This window comes from Triticum aestivum, chromosome 6D, assembly GCF_018294505.1.
Source record: "Triticum aestivum cultivar Chinese Spring chromosome 6D, IWGSC CS RefSeq v2.1, whole genome shotgun sequence".
NCBI lineage: Eukaryota > Viridiplantae > Streptophyta > Magnoliopsida > Poales > Poaceae > Triticum > Triticum aestivum.
In genome coordinates, this window is record NC_057811.1 from 489,691,111 (window position 1) to 489,709,441 (window position 18,331).

The 18,331-nt window shown below is 44.9% G+C and overlaps 1 long non-coding RNA gene across 1 annotated transcript; it reads right to left on the reverse strand.

Annotated features, from left to right (window-relative positions):
* Window positions 1-15,896: 15,896 nt before the first annotated feature.
* LOC123142243 (uncharacterized) lies at window positions 15,897-18,331 on the reverse strand. Its single transcript, XR_006470558.1, has 4 exons — window positions 17,886-18,331; window positions 17,626-17,770; window positions 16,356-17,499; window positions 15,897-16,234 (listed from the first exon to the last, which is right to left on the reverse strand). It is a non-coding gene; the product is annotated as an uncharacterized lncRNA (long non-coding RNA).

Genomic DNA, 18,331 nt, shown 5'->3' on the forward strand with positions numbered 1-18,331 from the left:
GGGTTCAGTTAGAGCCAACGCCTCGCACACATGCGCGTACGTGTACGAGAGAAACGCGCATCGCTCGGCCCCCGACCTCCCATCGTAACCGGGAACTCGCCGAAATTTTCCTCGCCCTCGCTTCTACCACGGTTTTTTCCATCATGGACGGCCCAAAGAATGTCATGCAGCTGCGTCTCCGGCCCGTCCAGGACGAAAAGCCAATTTTCTGTCATGATTTTTTGTCATAGAAGTAGGAGCCCACCACATCTATGATGATACCGGGTTTTGTCACAATTATCGTCATAGAAGTGTCATAAGTATGACAGAAAAAAATCGTTCGGCCCAAAATGTCACGGATGTGTCTTTTTTTTGTAGTGGTTCCTTGGGTCACGTGCAAACTCAGCCCAGTACTCTCTCTCGATTTTTCTTCACTGCGACCCGTCAGCGGGTGCTCTCAACTTCCCGTCTTTCTTACGGTCCTCACTATGCGATCGCATCTACTTGGCATGCTCTTTGTTTCTGAACAGTCGTTTCAACCGTGGTATTATAGGAGCATACCACATCACCTTCGCAGGAACCCTCTTCCTGCGGGGCTCGCCGTCAACATCAACGGGGTCATCTTGTCTGATCTTATACCGCAATGCACCGCATACCGGGCATGCGTTCAAATCCTCGTACGCACCGCGGTAGAGGATGCAGTCATTAGGGCATGCATGTATCTTCTGCACCTCCAATCCTAGAGGGCATACGACCTTCTTTGCTGCGTACGTACTGTCGGGAAATTCGTTATCCTTTGGAAGCTTCTTCTTCAATATTTTAAGTAGCTTCTCAAATCCTTTGTCAGGCACAGCGTTCTCTGCCTTCCACTGCAGCAATTCCAGTACGGTACCCAGCTTTGTGTTGCCATCTTCGCAATTGGGGTACAACCCTTTTTTGTGATCCTCTAACATGCGATCGTACTTCAGCTTCTCCTTTTGACTTTCGCATTGCGTCCTTGCATCGACAATGACCCGGCGGAGATCATCATCATCGGGCACATCATCTGGTTCCTCTTGATCTTCAGCAGCTTCCCCCGTTGCAGCATCATCGGGCACATCGTCTGGTTCCTCTTGATCTTCAGCAGCTCCCCCCGTTGCAGCATCACCTTATTCAGGGGGCACATAGTTGTCATCGTCCTCTTCTTCTTCGTCGTCTTCCATCATAACCCCTATTTCTCCGTGCCTCGTCCAAACATTATAGTGTGGCTTGAAACCCTTGTAAAGCAGGTGGGTGTGAAGGATTTTCCGGTCAGAGTAAGACTTAGTATTCCCACATTTAGGGCATGGACAACACATAAAACCATTTTGCTTGTTTGCCTCAGCCACTTCAAGAAAATTATGCACGCCCTTAATGTACTCGGAGGTGTGTCTGTCACCATACATCCATTGCCGGTTCATCTGCGTGCATTATATATAATTATGTGTGTCAAAAGTAAGAAAATCAGACAAGTATCTATCTAAAGTAAGAAAATCGGACAAGTACCTATCTAAAGTAAGAAAATCAGAAAGAAGATAAGAACAAGAGGCTCACCACGGTGGTGCCGGCGACGAGATCGGCGCGGGCGATCAACGACGGTGAAAACGGGGACGGGGCGTGACGGACCGCTAAATCTAGACAAATCTCGGGAAAATGGAGCTCCGAGGTCGAGCTTCGAGAGGACAAAGCTTAACTAGTGTGGCTCGGGCATTTCATCGAACACCTCATGTGCATAGGAGGTGAGCTAGAGCACGCAAATGCCCTCCCCTCGCCGGCCAGAAAAAATAGATCACTGTGGAGTGCTCTGCCGCGGCGATGGGTATATATAGGCAAATTATTTGTCCCGGTTCGTGGCATGAACCGGGACTAAATTCACACTTCTATACCGGTTCAAGGCACGAACCGGTACCAATGGCTGTGGGCCAGGAGCGCGGCCCATTGGTCCCGGTTCGTGCCTAGAACCAGGACAAATGGATCCAGACGAACCGGGACCAGTGCCCACGAAGCCCCGGCCGGCCCCCTGGGCTCATGAACCGGGTCTAATGCCCCCCATGGTCCCGGTTCCTGAAGAACCGCGACTAATGGGCTGGCCGGGCCCGAACCAAAGCCCTGTTTTTTTACTAGTGTTCTCATTTCTTGCGTGGGACCTAGAAATTCACCCAAGGACACACATGTGATTTTTCAACCAACTTTGGTGCACTGGAGCATGTGCTTGTAGATCAAATTTGAATTATGCATATTAAATGCCTAGAAATTCAATTAATGTACAAAAACGACCAAATAAACCTGGAATAATTCCAAATTTTAGCACGATAATTCTATTTGGTCTAATCTACATGTGTAAACAAATTAAGGCGGGAGAAGGCAGTATGTGTACGTATGTCGTTTCGCACATAGAGGTGACACGTCCCTCTCGGAACCACGAGCCTTTTTGAGAGAAGCTCCGGTTTGCAAGCAGCTTATACCAAAGCTTGTCCCAATTCGGCCAAAAATATTACCGCATCATGTTGGTGCCATGGCATGACACCATGCCATGTTTCATGATTTTTAGGCGTGTTTTGGATTTACATGAATTGAAAAACCAAGTTTCTCAATCTTTCCGGCCGAGCCACGACGCCCAGATGTTTGAATTTCATTCACATTTCTTGCATGGGACCTAGAAATTCACCCAAGACACAGATGTGATTTTTCAACCAACTTTGGTGCACTGGAGCATGTGCTTGTAGTTCAAATTTGAATTATGCACATTATATGCAGAAATTCAAATAATGTATAAAAAAGGCCAAACGAACCCGGAATTAATGTATAGAAAAATGAAATACATGCTTGGAAAACATGACGCCTGGCGTGGTGCCATGGTTTGGCCTCACCGTGCCCTGGTAAAAATTTGAGAATGTTTTCCTTATGTCGTCATGCACGCCTTTTATAAATTAAACCATCACCGGGGAAGTTCCATGGCTTCGAGGGGGAGATCACCAAGATTGAAGGGGGATCCAAATTTCCTTTGTCTTTGTCCATGATTTTTTTCTATGATAAACATACACCCTGCAAATCACCACGTTCAAATTTGACACTTTCCTGTGTTCATTTACCATATTTAGGGGATTATTTGCATTCTCTAGGAATTAATGCACATAATTCAAATTCGAACAATCCGTGCATGAAAAGGTGCACAAGAACGGTCTGGAAAACTATCCTCGTGCCATTTAGTAAATTCTCATGCCTTTTACAAGGAATTGACAAATATTTCGAGGAAATGTGTGGCAATAGTCAACCATAAACGCGTCGTTTACTGGGTAACAACTATACAAAATATGAAATAAATGCTTGAAAAACATGACGCCTGGCGTGGTGCCATGGTATGGCCTCACCATGCCCTGGTAAAAATTTGAGAATGTTATCCTTATGTCGTCATGCACGCCTTTCATAAATCAAACCATCACCGAGGAAGTTCCATGGTTTCGAGGGGGAAATCACCAAGATTGAAGGGGGATCCAAATTTCCTTTGTCCTTTGTCCATGAGTTTTTTTCTACGATGAACATACTCCCCGCAAATCACCACGTTCAAATTTGACACTTTTCCGTGTTCATTTACCATATTTAGGCGATTATTTGCATTATCTAGGCATTAATGCACATAATTCAAATTCGAACAATTGGTGCATGAAAAGGTGACAAGAACGGTGTGGAAAACCATCCTCGTGCCATTTAGTAAATTCGGATGCCTTTTACAAGGAACACACAAATATTTCTAGGAAATGTGTGGCAATATATAGTCAACCATAAACGCGTCGTTTACTGGATATACAAAAAATGATATAAATGCTTGAAAAACATGACGCCTGGCGTGGTGCCATGGTATGACCTCACCATGCCCTGGTAAAAATTTGAGAATGTTATCCTTATGTCGTGATGCACGCCTTTCATAAATCAAACCATCACCGAGGAAGTTTCATGGTTTCGAGAGGGAAATCACCAATATTGAAGGGGGGGTCCAAATTTCCTTTGTCCTTTGTCCATGAGTTTTTTCTAAGATGTACATACACCATGCAAATCACCACGTTCAAATTTGTCACTTTTCCGGGTTCATTTACCATATTTAGGGGATTATGTGCATTTTCTAGGCATTAATGCGCATAATTCAAGTTCAAACAATCGGTGCATGAAAGGGTGCACAAGAACGGTTTGGAAAATGATGCTCGTGCCATTTAGTTAATTCTCATGCCTTCTACAAGGAATGGACAGATATTTCGATGAAATGTGTGGCAATAGTCAACCACAAACGTTTGTTTATTGGGTTTTCAACTATGGAAAAAATAAAAGAAATGATTGAAAAACATGACGTCTGGCATGGTGCGATGGTATGCCCTCACCATGCCCTGGAGAAAATTTTAGAAGTTTTGGCTTATGTCGTTATGACGCCCTTCATAAATCGAACCATCGCCGGGGAAGTTCCATGCTTCCGAGAGGGAAATCACCAAGACTGAAGGGGAATCCAAATTTTCTTTGGTTTTTGCCCTGGAGTTTTTTTTCTATGAAGAACATACACCCTGCAAATCACCGTGTTCAAATTTGGCATTTTTCCGGGTTCATTTACCATATTTAAGGGATTATGTGCGTTTTCTAGGCATTTGGCACATATAAATCCAATCCAGCTACAGCTGCACAGATGTGATGTGAGGGACGTGGATTGTCGTTCGATCGCGGCGCATCCTACGGTGCACAAGTGCGATCCGCGTGGCTGGGGTTCCGGCCAATCATAACGCGCAACACACAATACCTCAGCGCACACTATTTCCGAAAGCGATCGAGATGAACCCTGTGCGATAATGAACGGGCAAAATTGTAAGGGAAGACAAATTTCCTTTGTCGTTTGTCGTTGAGCTATTAAAAACCACCGCATTGTATGGCTACCCGGCCCCTCCGTCCCAAAGCTCTCTCCAAGCGTCGTTCATGGCACCGCGGCGCACAGTAACCAGTAAGGAAGCAATGGCATCCCGCCGCGCCGCGTTCCTCGCCGCCCGCGACTGCACACATAGTAAGGAAGCGACGGCATCTCGCCGCGCCGGGTTCATCGCCACCGGCGGCCACACAGTCATGTGGGCGGACTTTGAGGCTGCCATGGCCGAATGGGCGGTGGATCTAGAGGTGGCCAAAGCCGCACAGGAGGATCAAAAAGGCAGAAAGCAGTCAAGAAAAGAGAGTCTCGCTGCCGCAAGAAAGAAGAGGCTGCATGCCGTGATGACGAGAGCTTGGCGGAGATCGAAGCACGGTTGGCTGCCGCCTACAAGACCGGGAAGGAGAACGCCGACGTCTGGCCAGCATGCCCTGATGGCAGCATGTGAGAAGTAGTTTAAGTTTGTAGTATTAGAGCAAATTACCAGTAATACTTTAAGTTTGTAGTATTAACATACAATGAGCATCCTTTGAGGGCTTTGAGCATTGATTAGCATGTGTGACTGTGTGTGCTTTTTTGCGTTAATCATTAGAAGATCACAAGACACACAGTTTCTATGCCGTACCCGTGTGCGTTTTTTGCTTGACCAAAAAAAATCGACTATACGTGTACATTTCTTTGGAGACGGGAACTGCCAATTTTCTATTTTCTCGCACACGAGTATTTTACGCGCTTCCTCTGTGTTGTGTGTTTCCCCCGCCCAAGTTTCATGTTTCGCAGCGAAATTTTCATTAGGCGCGCGATTTCAGAATTTATTCCTCCAACCACATCCCCACCCATCAAATTTCCTCAGTATCTCTCCCCACCTCCCCCTCCCCCACCCCCACGCCCCCTACCGGCAGCTCAAACCGCCGCCGCCGCAACCACAGCTTCAACCACATCTACGTTCTGCTCGGATACAGTCAGGAAACCCACCGATCTCTATCACGGCCCCGGCCTGATTGCTTAAATGGCACCTGCGAAACATCCTCATGCATCCAAACCCCCACCGTCCCTACCTCCAGAGCATCGGCGCGCAAGCCCAACCACATATCACGTGGAGGTCGAGGAGCTGATGGCGGTCCATGGCGCGATGGCCGCTGTGCGTGTTGACCCGGAGGAACACCTCGCGTCCACCGCCGCCGACATGGTGCAGGCTCTGGCCCAGAAGAAGTGCCCCGGCGACTACCCCCCAGGACTTAACAAGTATGATCTGACCAGCTAAATCTTACCAATACCACTTGCAATGGCTATGTTTTGTACGGTTGATGTATTAAGCATGTTCGTGCCTTGTTTATTTCAGTACTGCACACTGTGTGATGTTCAAGTATTAACTGTTCAGTTCAATTTCACCAATACCAGCAACAAACTTTTCTACCATGCTACTCTCCGCAATGAAGATATACTAGAGATGCTACCCATTTGCTATTTTTGGTGGATGCTAACTCTGTTGTACCTAACATGCCTATCCATGTACTTACGCAGGGCCATAACCGGTGATGCTGTTGTTTGCCGTCGAGGTTAGCTGCATCCCATGTCTTACAATATTTTACATCATTAGTGCAATTGCAGTTTGGCTTCTAAAATTTACTTGCTTCTTGTAGGTACACATGTCGGGGGCACTGATCCACGCTTCGACCCGGAGGAAGAGCTTGCCTCCGCCGCCGCTGACTTTGGGTGGGCTCTGGCCAAGATGAAGTGCCCCAGTAACTACCTCTCAGGACTTACCAAGTATGAACTCACCAGTTCAATCTTGCCACTAACAGTTGCAATTAATGGCTATGTTTTGTACGGTCGATGTCTTAAGTATCTTGTAGTAAACATGCCTAACACGTTTTAGCTAGTTCCCCTACCTTTTTGTAGACAACTGGGCCATTATCTGCTCTGGCAGCACCTGCCTTGTGATGTTTAACTCTGCCAATTGCATTTTTATCAGTACCGGTTTCAATGGCCATTAAGCCTGTTGCAACTAACAGTTGTATCCATTTTTAAACAGTTGTATTTCAATGGCTACAAACTTACAAAACATTAATTAGGATGCTGTTAAGCCTGTTTCAATTAACAGTTGTATCCATTTCTTAATCCGTCCCTTTGCTACCGTGCTACTCTTTCGCGATGAAGATATCACTACAGATGCTGCCGTTTTATTACCATTTGCTATTTTTGGTGGATGTTAAACCTGTTGTAGTTAACATTGGCTTTTCATGTACTTACACAGGGCTACAATGGGGGATGCTGTTGTTTGCCGTCGAGGTTAGCTGCATCCCATGTCTTATACACCATCTATTCCTAAATTTAAGTATTTTTAGAGATTCCAATATAGACTACATAAGGAGCAAAATGAGTGAATCTAGATTCTAATCTAACCTATATCTATAATTCTATATACATCCGTATGTAGTTCATATTGAAATCTCTAAAAATACTTGTACTTAGGAATGTAGGTAGTTGTATTTTACATCATTTGTGCAATCTCATTTAGCTTCTAACATTTACTGGTTGCTTGTAGGTACGTATATGAGCGGTACTGATCCACACTTCGATCCCTTTTGCGTATGGGGCAATGAGATATTCATGAACAAGCGTCAAGTGAGGAAACTAAGAAAGATTGTTAGGCAAAAGAAACGAGTGATGGGAATTAAGCTCTTTATTTACACTTTGTTCAAGACATCAGCGAACTTTAGGATGGTAAGTAATCTGTTGCCTTTTCCCCTGCCCACAATAAGTTACTCTATTAGACCTCGTGATCTGATATTTTTTTCTTTTCAGTGGTTTCCGAAGCTATTTACTGATGATTACCTTGCAAACTACATGACCGGAGTGGAGGCAACTAAGGTTAAAGTATATAATTCATGCTACCATGATAATGCTCTACAAGTCTTCCTGAAGGTGGTGAAGGATGAGCTGGCGATCGTCACAAGGGGTTGGACAAAAGTTGTTCGTGCCTATGGCATGCAGGAAGGCACATTACGAGCATTCCGCTTCTTCAACAACATCGGCAGTCAAAATAATTTACACTTGTCTCTTCACCTTTACCGCCTGTAAATATTGTGGTTCATAATAGTTAAGTGTTGTCTAATCCTGTAATTACTGAACATATTGTACTGACAATTTTATTTATGGATTCGTTGTTGAACCATTGTGCTGAGAATTTGAATTGCACGTTTCATATTTCAAAAATTCCAATTCAAATAATAAATTATAGCCAAAAAAATTCTACAGGAGCGAATAAAATAATGTGCACACGGTTAGAAAGAAAACAGCGTGTGCGATGAAAAAAGAAAACAGACAGTTCTTTGACGTGAAACGTTTGCGATGCCCTTCGGACGCACACACGGCTTCGTCTTATATGCATGTGCGATTCATGGTAATACGACAAACATTTCAAACTAGTGTGCGTGTGTGATAGGAATACCAATCGCACACAGTTACGAAAATGTACACGTTGGCGTTAGTAGAGGCACCGCACACATTTTACATTCTTGAACCGTGTGCGGTAACGTACCTATCACAAACATATCGGCAGATTAATGTTGATGTCCACCTTTTTCACACGACTATAGCGGCCTAATCGTTTGGGATGTACATAAGAACGGAAACGTACTCCTTGGATTGACTGTGTGTGATATACATACGAACGGAAATATTTTTCTAGGATTCATCGTGTGGGATGTACATACGAACGGAAACAATTAGGTTTCCATGCCACGCCCGATCGCACGCGAGCCAGCTTGTGTGCTAGGAGGGCCTATCCCGACGGTTTCTGGGTCGTGTGGGAAGGACCGTCCCCCCATCGCCCACACTCACTTGGCGATGGTTCCAAATGTCGTCGCGGAAAGGAGTTTAAAACCGTTTGTATAGCACATACGCGTACCGGTGTAAGCACTTCTCCCATTGCAAGAAAGATCAATCTAGTAGGCCAAACTAAACTGATAATTCGAAGAGACTTGCAAAGATATCAAATCATGCATATAAGAATTCAGATAAGAACCAAATAATATTCATAGATAATCTTGTTCATAAATCCACAATTCATCGGATCTCGGCAAACACACCGCAAAAGAGTATTACATCAAATAGATCTCCAAGAACATCGAGGAGAACTTTGTATTGAGAATCAAAGAGAGAGAAGAAGCCATCTATCTAATAACTATGGACCCAAAGGTCTGTGGTAAACTACTCACGCTTCATTGGAGAGGCAATGGTGTTGATGTAGAAGCCCTCTGTGATCGATTCCCCCTCCGGCAGATCGCCGGAAAAGGCCCCAAGATGGGGTCTCACGGGTACAGAAGGTTGCGGCGGTGGAAAAGTCGTTTCGTGGCTCCCCCTGATGTTTCTAGGGTATAAGAGTATATATAGGTGAAAGAAGTACGTCGATGGAGCTACGAGGGGCCCACGAGGGTGGGGGGCGTGCCTACCCCCCGTGGGTGCGCCCTCCTGCCTCGTGGACGCCTCGTGGCATTTCAGACTTCAACTCCAAGTCTACTGGTTTGCTTTCGGTCCAAGAAAGATCATCGCGAAAGTTTCATTCCGTTTGGACTCCGTTCGGTATTCCTTTTTTGCAAAACTCTAAAATAGGCACACAAAAAACAAAAACTGGCACTGGGCCTCTGGTTAATAGGTTAGTCCCAAAAATAATATAAAAGAGCATATTAAAGCCCATTAAACATCCAAAACAGATAATATAATAGCATGGAACAATAAAAATTATAGATACGTTGGAGACGTATCAAGGTTATTGCTAAATCTTTAGCAAATAGACTTAAAATGCATCTTTTTGATTATATTCACCCTTCTCAACAAGCATTTATCGAGGGTAGAGTATCAGCAATAACATTATTGTTGCACAAGAGATAGCTCACTCTTTCCCCTATATCCTGTATTGTTTCAACTCTTGCTCATAGAGGGCTTCCTGGTCATTTCATAAAACTTGTGTATGCATGCATATCGTTGCTGACTTTCTCTATTATTATTAATGGCCAGTCTTATGCGAAATTTAATAGCTCCAGAGGTATCAGACAAGGGTGTCCTTTGTCGCCATATATTTTTGTCCTTGCAGTCAATGAACTTTCTTTAAAGCTACAGGATGCTCTGCATTCCAATCATCTCACATGTATTTCTCTTGGACCAAACTGCCCTTCTATTCACTCCTTGATGTTTGGAGACGATCTTATAGTTTGTGGAAAAGCTTATATGCAGGAGGTGCAAACAATATCTAATGTCTTAAATAAGTTTTTCCATGATTCAGGTCAAATTCCCAATTGGAATAAATCTGGAATTCTTTTTAGCAATAATGTTCCTTTGCAGGATAAAGAAAACATTAAGAGAATTTTTCCACCTCGCAATATTAATAATTCCTTTGTTCACTTGGGGAACCAACTTACTTTGCCTTCAAAGGACAGATCAGCGGCTTATGCTTTCATTTATGATAAATTCAAATTGAAACTTTCCAACTATAAAGCCAATCGTCTATCTCATGCAGCTAGACTTACTCTAATTAAATCGGTCTTCTCAAAAATGTTTTTAGCCAAGCTCACGGCTATTATTAGAAACTTTTGGTGGACAGGTGTTCAAGACGACCAAACAACAAGAAGCCTTTGTCTCAGAGCATGGGCGGATATTTGCATGGACAAGAAACTTGGGGGCCTAGGCATCAAGAATTTGCAGGCGATCAATCAGGGTCTCATTCTCTCGGCGGCATGGAGACTTGCAAAGGAACCAGAAAGCCAGTTGGCTCAAATACTCAGGCTAAGTACCATCATGACACAACTATTTGGAGAGCTAAGCCTAACACACCGAAGTCTGCTTTCTGGATTGCAATTTTGAAGGTAAGGCCTCTTCTCATTTCAGCATCCATTTATCAAATTGTAGATGGAAATAGTTCACTATGGAGCACCCCTTGTTTGAAGGCTGGGAAAATATCTATGATAACCTAATCATACAATCCCACGGTTTTAATTACCCTGCTCGGATTAAGGACCTGTGGATTCCTGGGCAAAATTTTTGGAATGTAAATCTTATTAATATGTTATTTTCTCCCGCAATAGCTGACAATAATTCACACTCCGATTATCTGTACTGCTGGCTAAGACATTCTTGTTTGGAAGCTAACTCCTACAGGTCTGTTCTCTTCCGAAAGTGCATACAAACATAGCTTTGCCAACCTTCAGCTTCCTTCAAGACAGAGACCAAAAACTGTGCCACCGCAAATTGTAGCATTGCTCAACCAGGTATGGAGAGAGAAGCATATGGCTCCAAGAGTTCAAACCTTTGCATGGAGACTTCTTAGGAATGCACGTGCTACAGGTAAAAGGGCAGGTTCTTACTCTAAGTTCATAAGTGAAAATTGTACAACTTGTGGAAATACCGAAGATGAAATGCATCTTTTTTTCTTATGCCCTTTTGCAAAAGCAGCTTGGTATAGTTTCCCATGGTTTATTAAAACTGATTTCATTGCCCAACATAATAGTTCAGTTTCACAAATGATCCAAGCTCTCCTCACTTCCAATGATCCGCAAATAAATGTCGTCTCACTGTATACCTTCCTATGGTGTCTTTGGAAATCTCCAAACGACAATCATTTTTGCAGGACTACTAGGTCTCCTTCCTAGGTATTTGCAGCGGCAATGGCAATCATGCAAGGAACTAATCTAGAGGTTGCAGCTCAATCTCCGGACTACAAAATAGTCAACTTGCTTGGAACTAACAAGGCTGTGCTTGTAGACACCCTTATGCAAAAAATAGGATCAATTGACAATAAAATCGACACCATCTCCTGGGAAAACAATCAAGGACATCTCATGTTTTTCAGGTCCTATTGTCTATACAGATGCAGCGTGGAGTCCAGGATTTGAAGACGAGTCGACTATAGCAGGTTTAGGCATATTTATACAGTTTGCAGGCGATTGACAGTGTTCGCAGTTGTGCTTCTCGGCGTTCTCTCCACCGACAACATCAGCTATCCAGGCCGAAGCAATTAGCATGATGTTAGCAAACAAGATTGCGGAGATGCTTCAGATTCAGCAGGGTACATTTCTAACGGACAACGCCATTCTGGCGACAGCTATAGCAGCCAGCAAGCCCATTCTTGCTCCTGGTCATTGGACTATAAGGCCACAACTTGCATGCATAACAGCTTCTTCATCTTCTGATGCTTCAAGAATTTATCATATCAATAGGAGCTACAACTTTCGAGCACATCATCAAGCTAGATTAGCAATCAAAGCTCAGAACTCTCCTTCCAGGTTCATATGTTTAGGTTCAGGCATTGGTTCTTGCCTTAATGCAGTAGTAGCTGCCTTTCTCTAGTACTGCAATGTAAGGTTTTCTTCGGTACTGCAATGTAAGATTGTACATGTACGATGTTGTTAATCAATAAAATTATGTGGGTTAAAAAAAGAATATGATAATGATAGCATACAGAGAGGTAGAGGAGAGGATCCCGATAGGATAAGCTACTAGCGGGGGGAGGCCCCGTCTGTGCCTTCCTGTAACTGAAAACCACTGACGAGATTTTGTCAGCGGCTCTATCTGAAAACGCCGGAGAGCTTCCGAGGCATTTCTTGGAAGCGCCGTGGATGTCAGACCTATGGAGGCATTTTCATAAAACGCCTTCATTGGCTTTTCCCTTCACGAGCAACTCTAGCCTTCTTCACAAATGCCCCAAAAAAGAATTGAAGGCGTTTTAAACTCATCCATAGGCATTTTATAATGCCTTGTAACAACATCCGTGTTGTAGTGAGCGGTGGGAAGTAGGTTCCTTCCCGCCTGTTGCTCCGATGGGCGATGCCGAATGCTGAATGCTCCGGTGGGTGTATCCGCTTGTGTCTCATGGTGGTCTGGCCTCTCATGTGCTTTTGCTCGGCCTCTTGTTGGCGACGTCTAGGAGAGCAGCCAGGGGCGGGGAAAATCCTATTCGTCGCTCGCTGTAGCGAACTGTCGAGCGATCGCGCAAGCAGCGCAGCGAGCGACATACATGGGCCGGCCCACTTATACATAGTGTCCAACCGGTTTTGGTAACCTTCTAAAAGGTTCCCTGAACCGGAGTTTTTCCTCTATCATTTTTTTCTGGTTCTTTTCGGCATTCTATTGTTTTTTTATTTCGTTTTTTCCTTTTCTGTTTCTTTTTTTAGTTTCTGTTTCTTTTCTTTATGTTTTTTTTAAATCTCACAACTTCGCAATATTTGTTCGCAAATTTAAGAAAAATGTTGTCTTTTCAACTTTTGTTTGTGAGTTTCAATAAATGTTCCTATTTCAAAATTGTCCATGTTTCCAAATTTTGTTTACATTCGAAAAATGTTTAGGAATTTCAAAAAGTGTTCCAGCTTTCCAAATTTGTTCACAAATTTATAAATTGTTCATGTTTTCAGATTTTGTTCACAAATTGCAAAAATGTGCGTAAATTTCATAAATTTGTTTGGGAGTTTGAAAAAATGTTCCCGTTCCAAAATTTGTTCGCAAATTTCAAAAAATGTTCATATTTACAAGTTTTGTCTATGGAGTTTTGAAAAATGTTCCGTTTCCAAAATTGTTTGCAAATTTTAAAGAATGTTCGTTTTTTCAAATTTTATTTTGGACTTTCAAGATTTGATCGTAGGGATGCCGGAACACGGGAACGAGAAAAGAGAACAACACCGGTAACGAGGAAACTGACATAGTGAACAAATTGTTGATTCACGGATATGTCGATAACTCTCCCTTCATGTATCTGCTGAGTACTAGGAAATGAGTCCGAGAGAAAGTCACCGGAAAAGTTTCAGAGACACCGAAAAAGATTCGGAGAGATCACTGGAAATGTTTTGGAGAAATCAGAAATGTTTCGGAGTAAACCATCGTAACAAAATTTTCGGACAGCCCAAACGGAATGTTCCCCCCCGGGGGGAGGGGGGGCAGCATTCACCCTTCCGTGAGGGGCTATTTTGGGTGGCGCCCCCTTTTGGTGGAAGGTTGTTGGGGCCATGGGGGGTAGCCTTCACAAATGGTGGAGACATGTTGGAGGGGGGCCCACTTGGGGGCAGCCCCCCATGGTTTGGCCATGGTAGGCGGGGGGCTTGTGGGCATCCTCCCATGAATTGTGGGCTGGTGTTGGGAAGGGGGGCCTCTTTTGGGCAGCCAACCATTGCCCCTTCACCCGCACCTTCTCCTATAAATAGAGGAGGAGATGAGCTCTCCAAATCCATCTCAAGTTCTCACCACAAAGGCATGCAATGATCCGCCTCTCTTTCTCTCTCTCCATGAAATTATTTCGTAGCGTCGAAAGGCTGCCTAGTCTCTGGTAACGATTAGTTCTGGACGGCAAAGCGCTGCTGGATAGGTGACACCGTATGTGTGCAACCCGGTAGAGAGATTGTACGTTCGATCTTCTGTTCGAGGAACTAACTGTGGTTCTGTCCGAGGGACTGATCAAGGGACTGTTTGAGGGAGAAAATCCTCACGGTTGGGAGGTTACAAATTCCTAGCTGCGGGGATCTGCACCAACGATCTTCACCACCTCTACTTTCGCTGTGCTATGAGTTGGTAACGATCAGATCAAACCTTGTATGCATCTTCATAGTCGTCATGGGCTGGTGCGTAAGACGGGTTTTTTTGTTTCCTGCTATGTTACCCTACAGCCGGTTCCACCACAACAACCACGCCTGGAGCATGAGAGCTCGACGAATCGGCCGATCCGCGAGCACACATCGCCGGCGGTTCTTCGGCTCCGCCTCAAGAGGAATCGCCGAGATGGGGAAAGAACACCAGCAACATTATTCCATTGCAGCGCCGCCGCCACCACCCCGACGACGCCACCGGAGACCACTATCCTACTACTCACACACCATAGCCATGAATCGAGGGTTCCCCGCTCTACCATAGCCAGAGCGGCGGGCAGAGAGGGAGAGAACCCCAGATCGGGCCAGCGGCGGAACGAGGAATGCGAGACGCCTCCCTTTCTCCTCTCTAGATCACTGTAGCAAGGTAGGGGAAAGTGAGAGCTGTCAAAAAGACATTTCAGTTAGTTATCGTAAAGCATCTTCAATTTCTACACAGATACAAGTTGTTGTAGTCACAAGTCATCTTCTATTTCCTATAATACAAGTTGCATGTGCTTAGAAGTGACATGTTGATCATGTGCAAACTCATCTAGGAAATCAGTTTGTTTAAAAAGGTTGGTGATCGTGGCCAGACAATGGATTCTTCACCTGGTTGCTAGATCATAATGGTGTCTCACTTTTGAAAATACAATTTGAATGACATGACAACATTTTTCTATCCATTTGATTTTTTTTGCAAGAATTGTTTTAATATTATACCATGTGAACTCACTTGATCAACGTTTGAAACGTGAGTTGCATGTGCACGCTTACGAGTTTCAAATGGTTACGAGTTGTTCAGAGAGCCGACCGTGCTGCTTCAAGTTTTTAGACAGGAAATTACAGATGGTCTAAAGAAGCTTCAGTTTATTTAATGCATGGTAACACGTTGTATACGTATTACTAGTAGGTAGGCAACGATATAGTAACCACCGATAGGTACTAGTATTAGTACGTAGCGCAGTGAGCAATGGAAGACTGCCTAGGAGCTCCTGCTTGCTTAGCTATCAACAACAGGTAGAAGCAGACCTAGCTAGCTGGGAGTGGGATGGATAGTTACTCTCCTTTTTGTACAAATTCATTCAGTTGCCTTTGTCTTCCTAAATATGTAAAGACAGAGAAGGGTATGTAGTTCAAGATCGGCTCTGTAAGATTTGCCATCTTGAATGCTGGACTTCTCCTACAAACTATGAGCGAAATGATTGTTCTTTATGGCTCAAAATGTGCACACCAAGCTGTTGAAACAAGATACATTCCTTGATGTCTTGGTGTCATCACGGCAATCTAAACCTTTTCCTTGTCTTGGTATTACATATGCATCAATACATCTATTATTTACACCACGAATCATCGCATCTTCTTTTACAAGGAAGATGATGGTCTGTGCTCATGTCTATCAAGTAACATAGCGTGCTGCTGGCGCTGGAGCTAAATTATGCCATTCATTTATGTTTCGTGCCGTTTAGGAGCTAAATTGACATACGGTGCTGCTGGCGCAGCACATCAGGGCGTGGATGGTGGAGTTGCTGCCTGCTGCTGCTGCTCGGCATCGGCACCAAAGTACACCGGCGATGCTGGCCTAGGTGGTGCCGTCGATGCTGGCCCAGGCTGTTGTCGTAGGAGTCTAAGAGAGGGAGTAGGCAGAGGAGCAGAGGACGCAGCTAGCGCGCCGCGGGGTGCACCGGCACCCGAGGCACAGGACGTGGTGGACATTGAGGATGCCGCTCCGCTGTAAAGTAGAGTATATACAGGACATGTTAGGCTGTCAGTTAGCGGTACAAATATTCAGTTTGTTCAGGAGGTAACAGCAGGATCTACAGGAAGTCAATTGCATCAAAACAGACACGTACCTGGACACGGAATAGGATACCACTTTAAGCTTCAGAATATATGTTTGGATATTTTCAGAATATATATATGGACTGAAGAAAAAAATTATAGGAACTGAATCAAGGCAATGACTTCATGGGAAGCACAAGAAATATTGTCGCACAGCAGTAAGGGCGTAGCTTCACTTGCTCCATGGTGGATTGGCCGAATTCATAGAAGCTCGACGTCGTCCCCAAATTACGCCGGCACATGCCCTGCCGGAGGCGAAGATGGCAAGGTCGATGTACGAGTTGGGACTACAGAGGAGTAGCAGGGCACGCGGCTAGCAGGCGCGCACACCAAAGGCAGATGATGCGGTTGGCCTCGATCGAGGAAGTGGCAGCACACGCCAGCCCATTGGGGCACAGCACACCGGTGAGGAATGGGAGGGTGGCCTGGTTCTGCGTTGCAGGAAGAGGCTGGCAATGGCAAGCGCGTCGTTGAGGGGGTGGGACGCCATGGCTTGGTGCGCGTCGTCAGCGTCGGCCATTTGTTGTGTACATATACAAGCATTTACCACTAAACTGAAAAGTAGATGCAGAACAGGCTGTTAGCTAGCAGCAGAAAGATTCGGTTTATTCATGAGTTAATAGCAGGATTTGGTATACTGAACCGAAACCAAAGCATAGGAAGTTAATTATGTGAAAACAGGTACTACATACCAGCACCGATCCCGGAGTCCTGGACAGATTATCAAGTCATTATGAACCAGCTGCTGCCTGCTAGCGCGGAACGCACTGAAGACATGGACGAGCCGCTCGGTGTGGGCTGCAGGCAACGTGGACCCAGGCCATGCCGCGGTCGAAGATGGCAAGGTTGACGCGACTCATAGTAAGCGGAACGGCACAGGGCACAGCTGCAGGCGGTGGCGGTGGACGTTGAGGAGGAATGCGAGGAAGGTGCCTTGCAGGCGTACACCAGCAATCACCACCCCCAGCAGTGCACAACAAGATGGCCAGGGACGGGAGAGCCGGCTCAGCCTCAGACTCCTCGGCGCACGGCAGGAGGCGGGCTGGGGAAGTGCACCGTGGAGGCCTGGATACAGTGGGACGGGATCGGTGAGTGGGTGTTGTCGGCGTCGGGGGTGTTGGGTACCAGCGTTCGCCAACCAGTTGCCACTCCACTCTGAACAAGATCGATAGGTCAGGCTGTTAGCTAGCAATAGTCTAATGTTTAACTGCAGAATTTGGTATACTGAATCTTCATGGTGCAATAAAAAATCACAGGAAGCCAAAACTTATACATATATACCAGCATCGATCCTAAGAGTACTGGGCACAGAGTAGGACGCCATTTTAAGCTTCAGAATGTATGTTTGTACAGTTGGTTCTTCTGTAGGCACTAGGCAGGCACCGGAACTGAATCAAGGCAAGGTCCACATATTGAGAGGAAACACCTGAACGATTAAACCAAGTTCACAAGTCGCAAGTCAGTATGATGGAAGTCCCAAAAGCCATCATATGGCACATTGCATTGCCCATTTGGACGGAAAGAATGGCCGACTGACTAACCATTGCATTTTGTGGGTCAAATGCAGTAGACAACGGCTCCTTCAAAATATATAGACAGATGCTTCCGTTGTTGCTATCATCTGGATGGAGGAGTTCTGTCCTGAATGCAAAGCTGCCAACTGCCACAGCTCAATGTTAGATAATCATACCAGATGATGAAATGATGATTTACTAATATTTTCCATTTCGGTAATGATCCTCTGCCAGAATTGTTGATCTCATGAAACACAAGCTAGACTATTCAGTCACTAGGTAGCCGGCCAATGAGTGCACAAAATGAGTTTGGCTAATGGCTCATGGAAGTCAAATACAGAGCCTCCAATGTTCCATAGTGTGGAGCTTAGGATCATAGCTTAATAAAACATTACAATTGCCTAATACTCCCTCCGTTCCTAAATATAAGTCTTTCTAGAGATTCTAACAAGTGACTACATACGAAGCAAAAT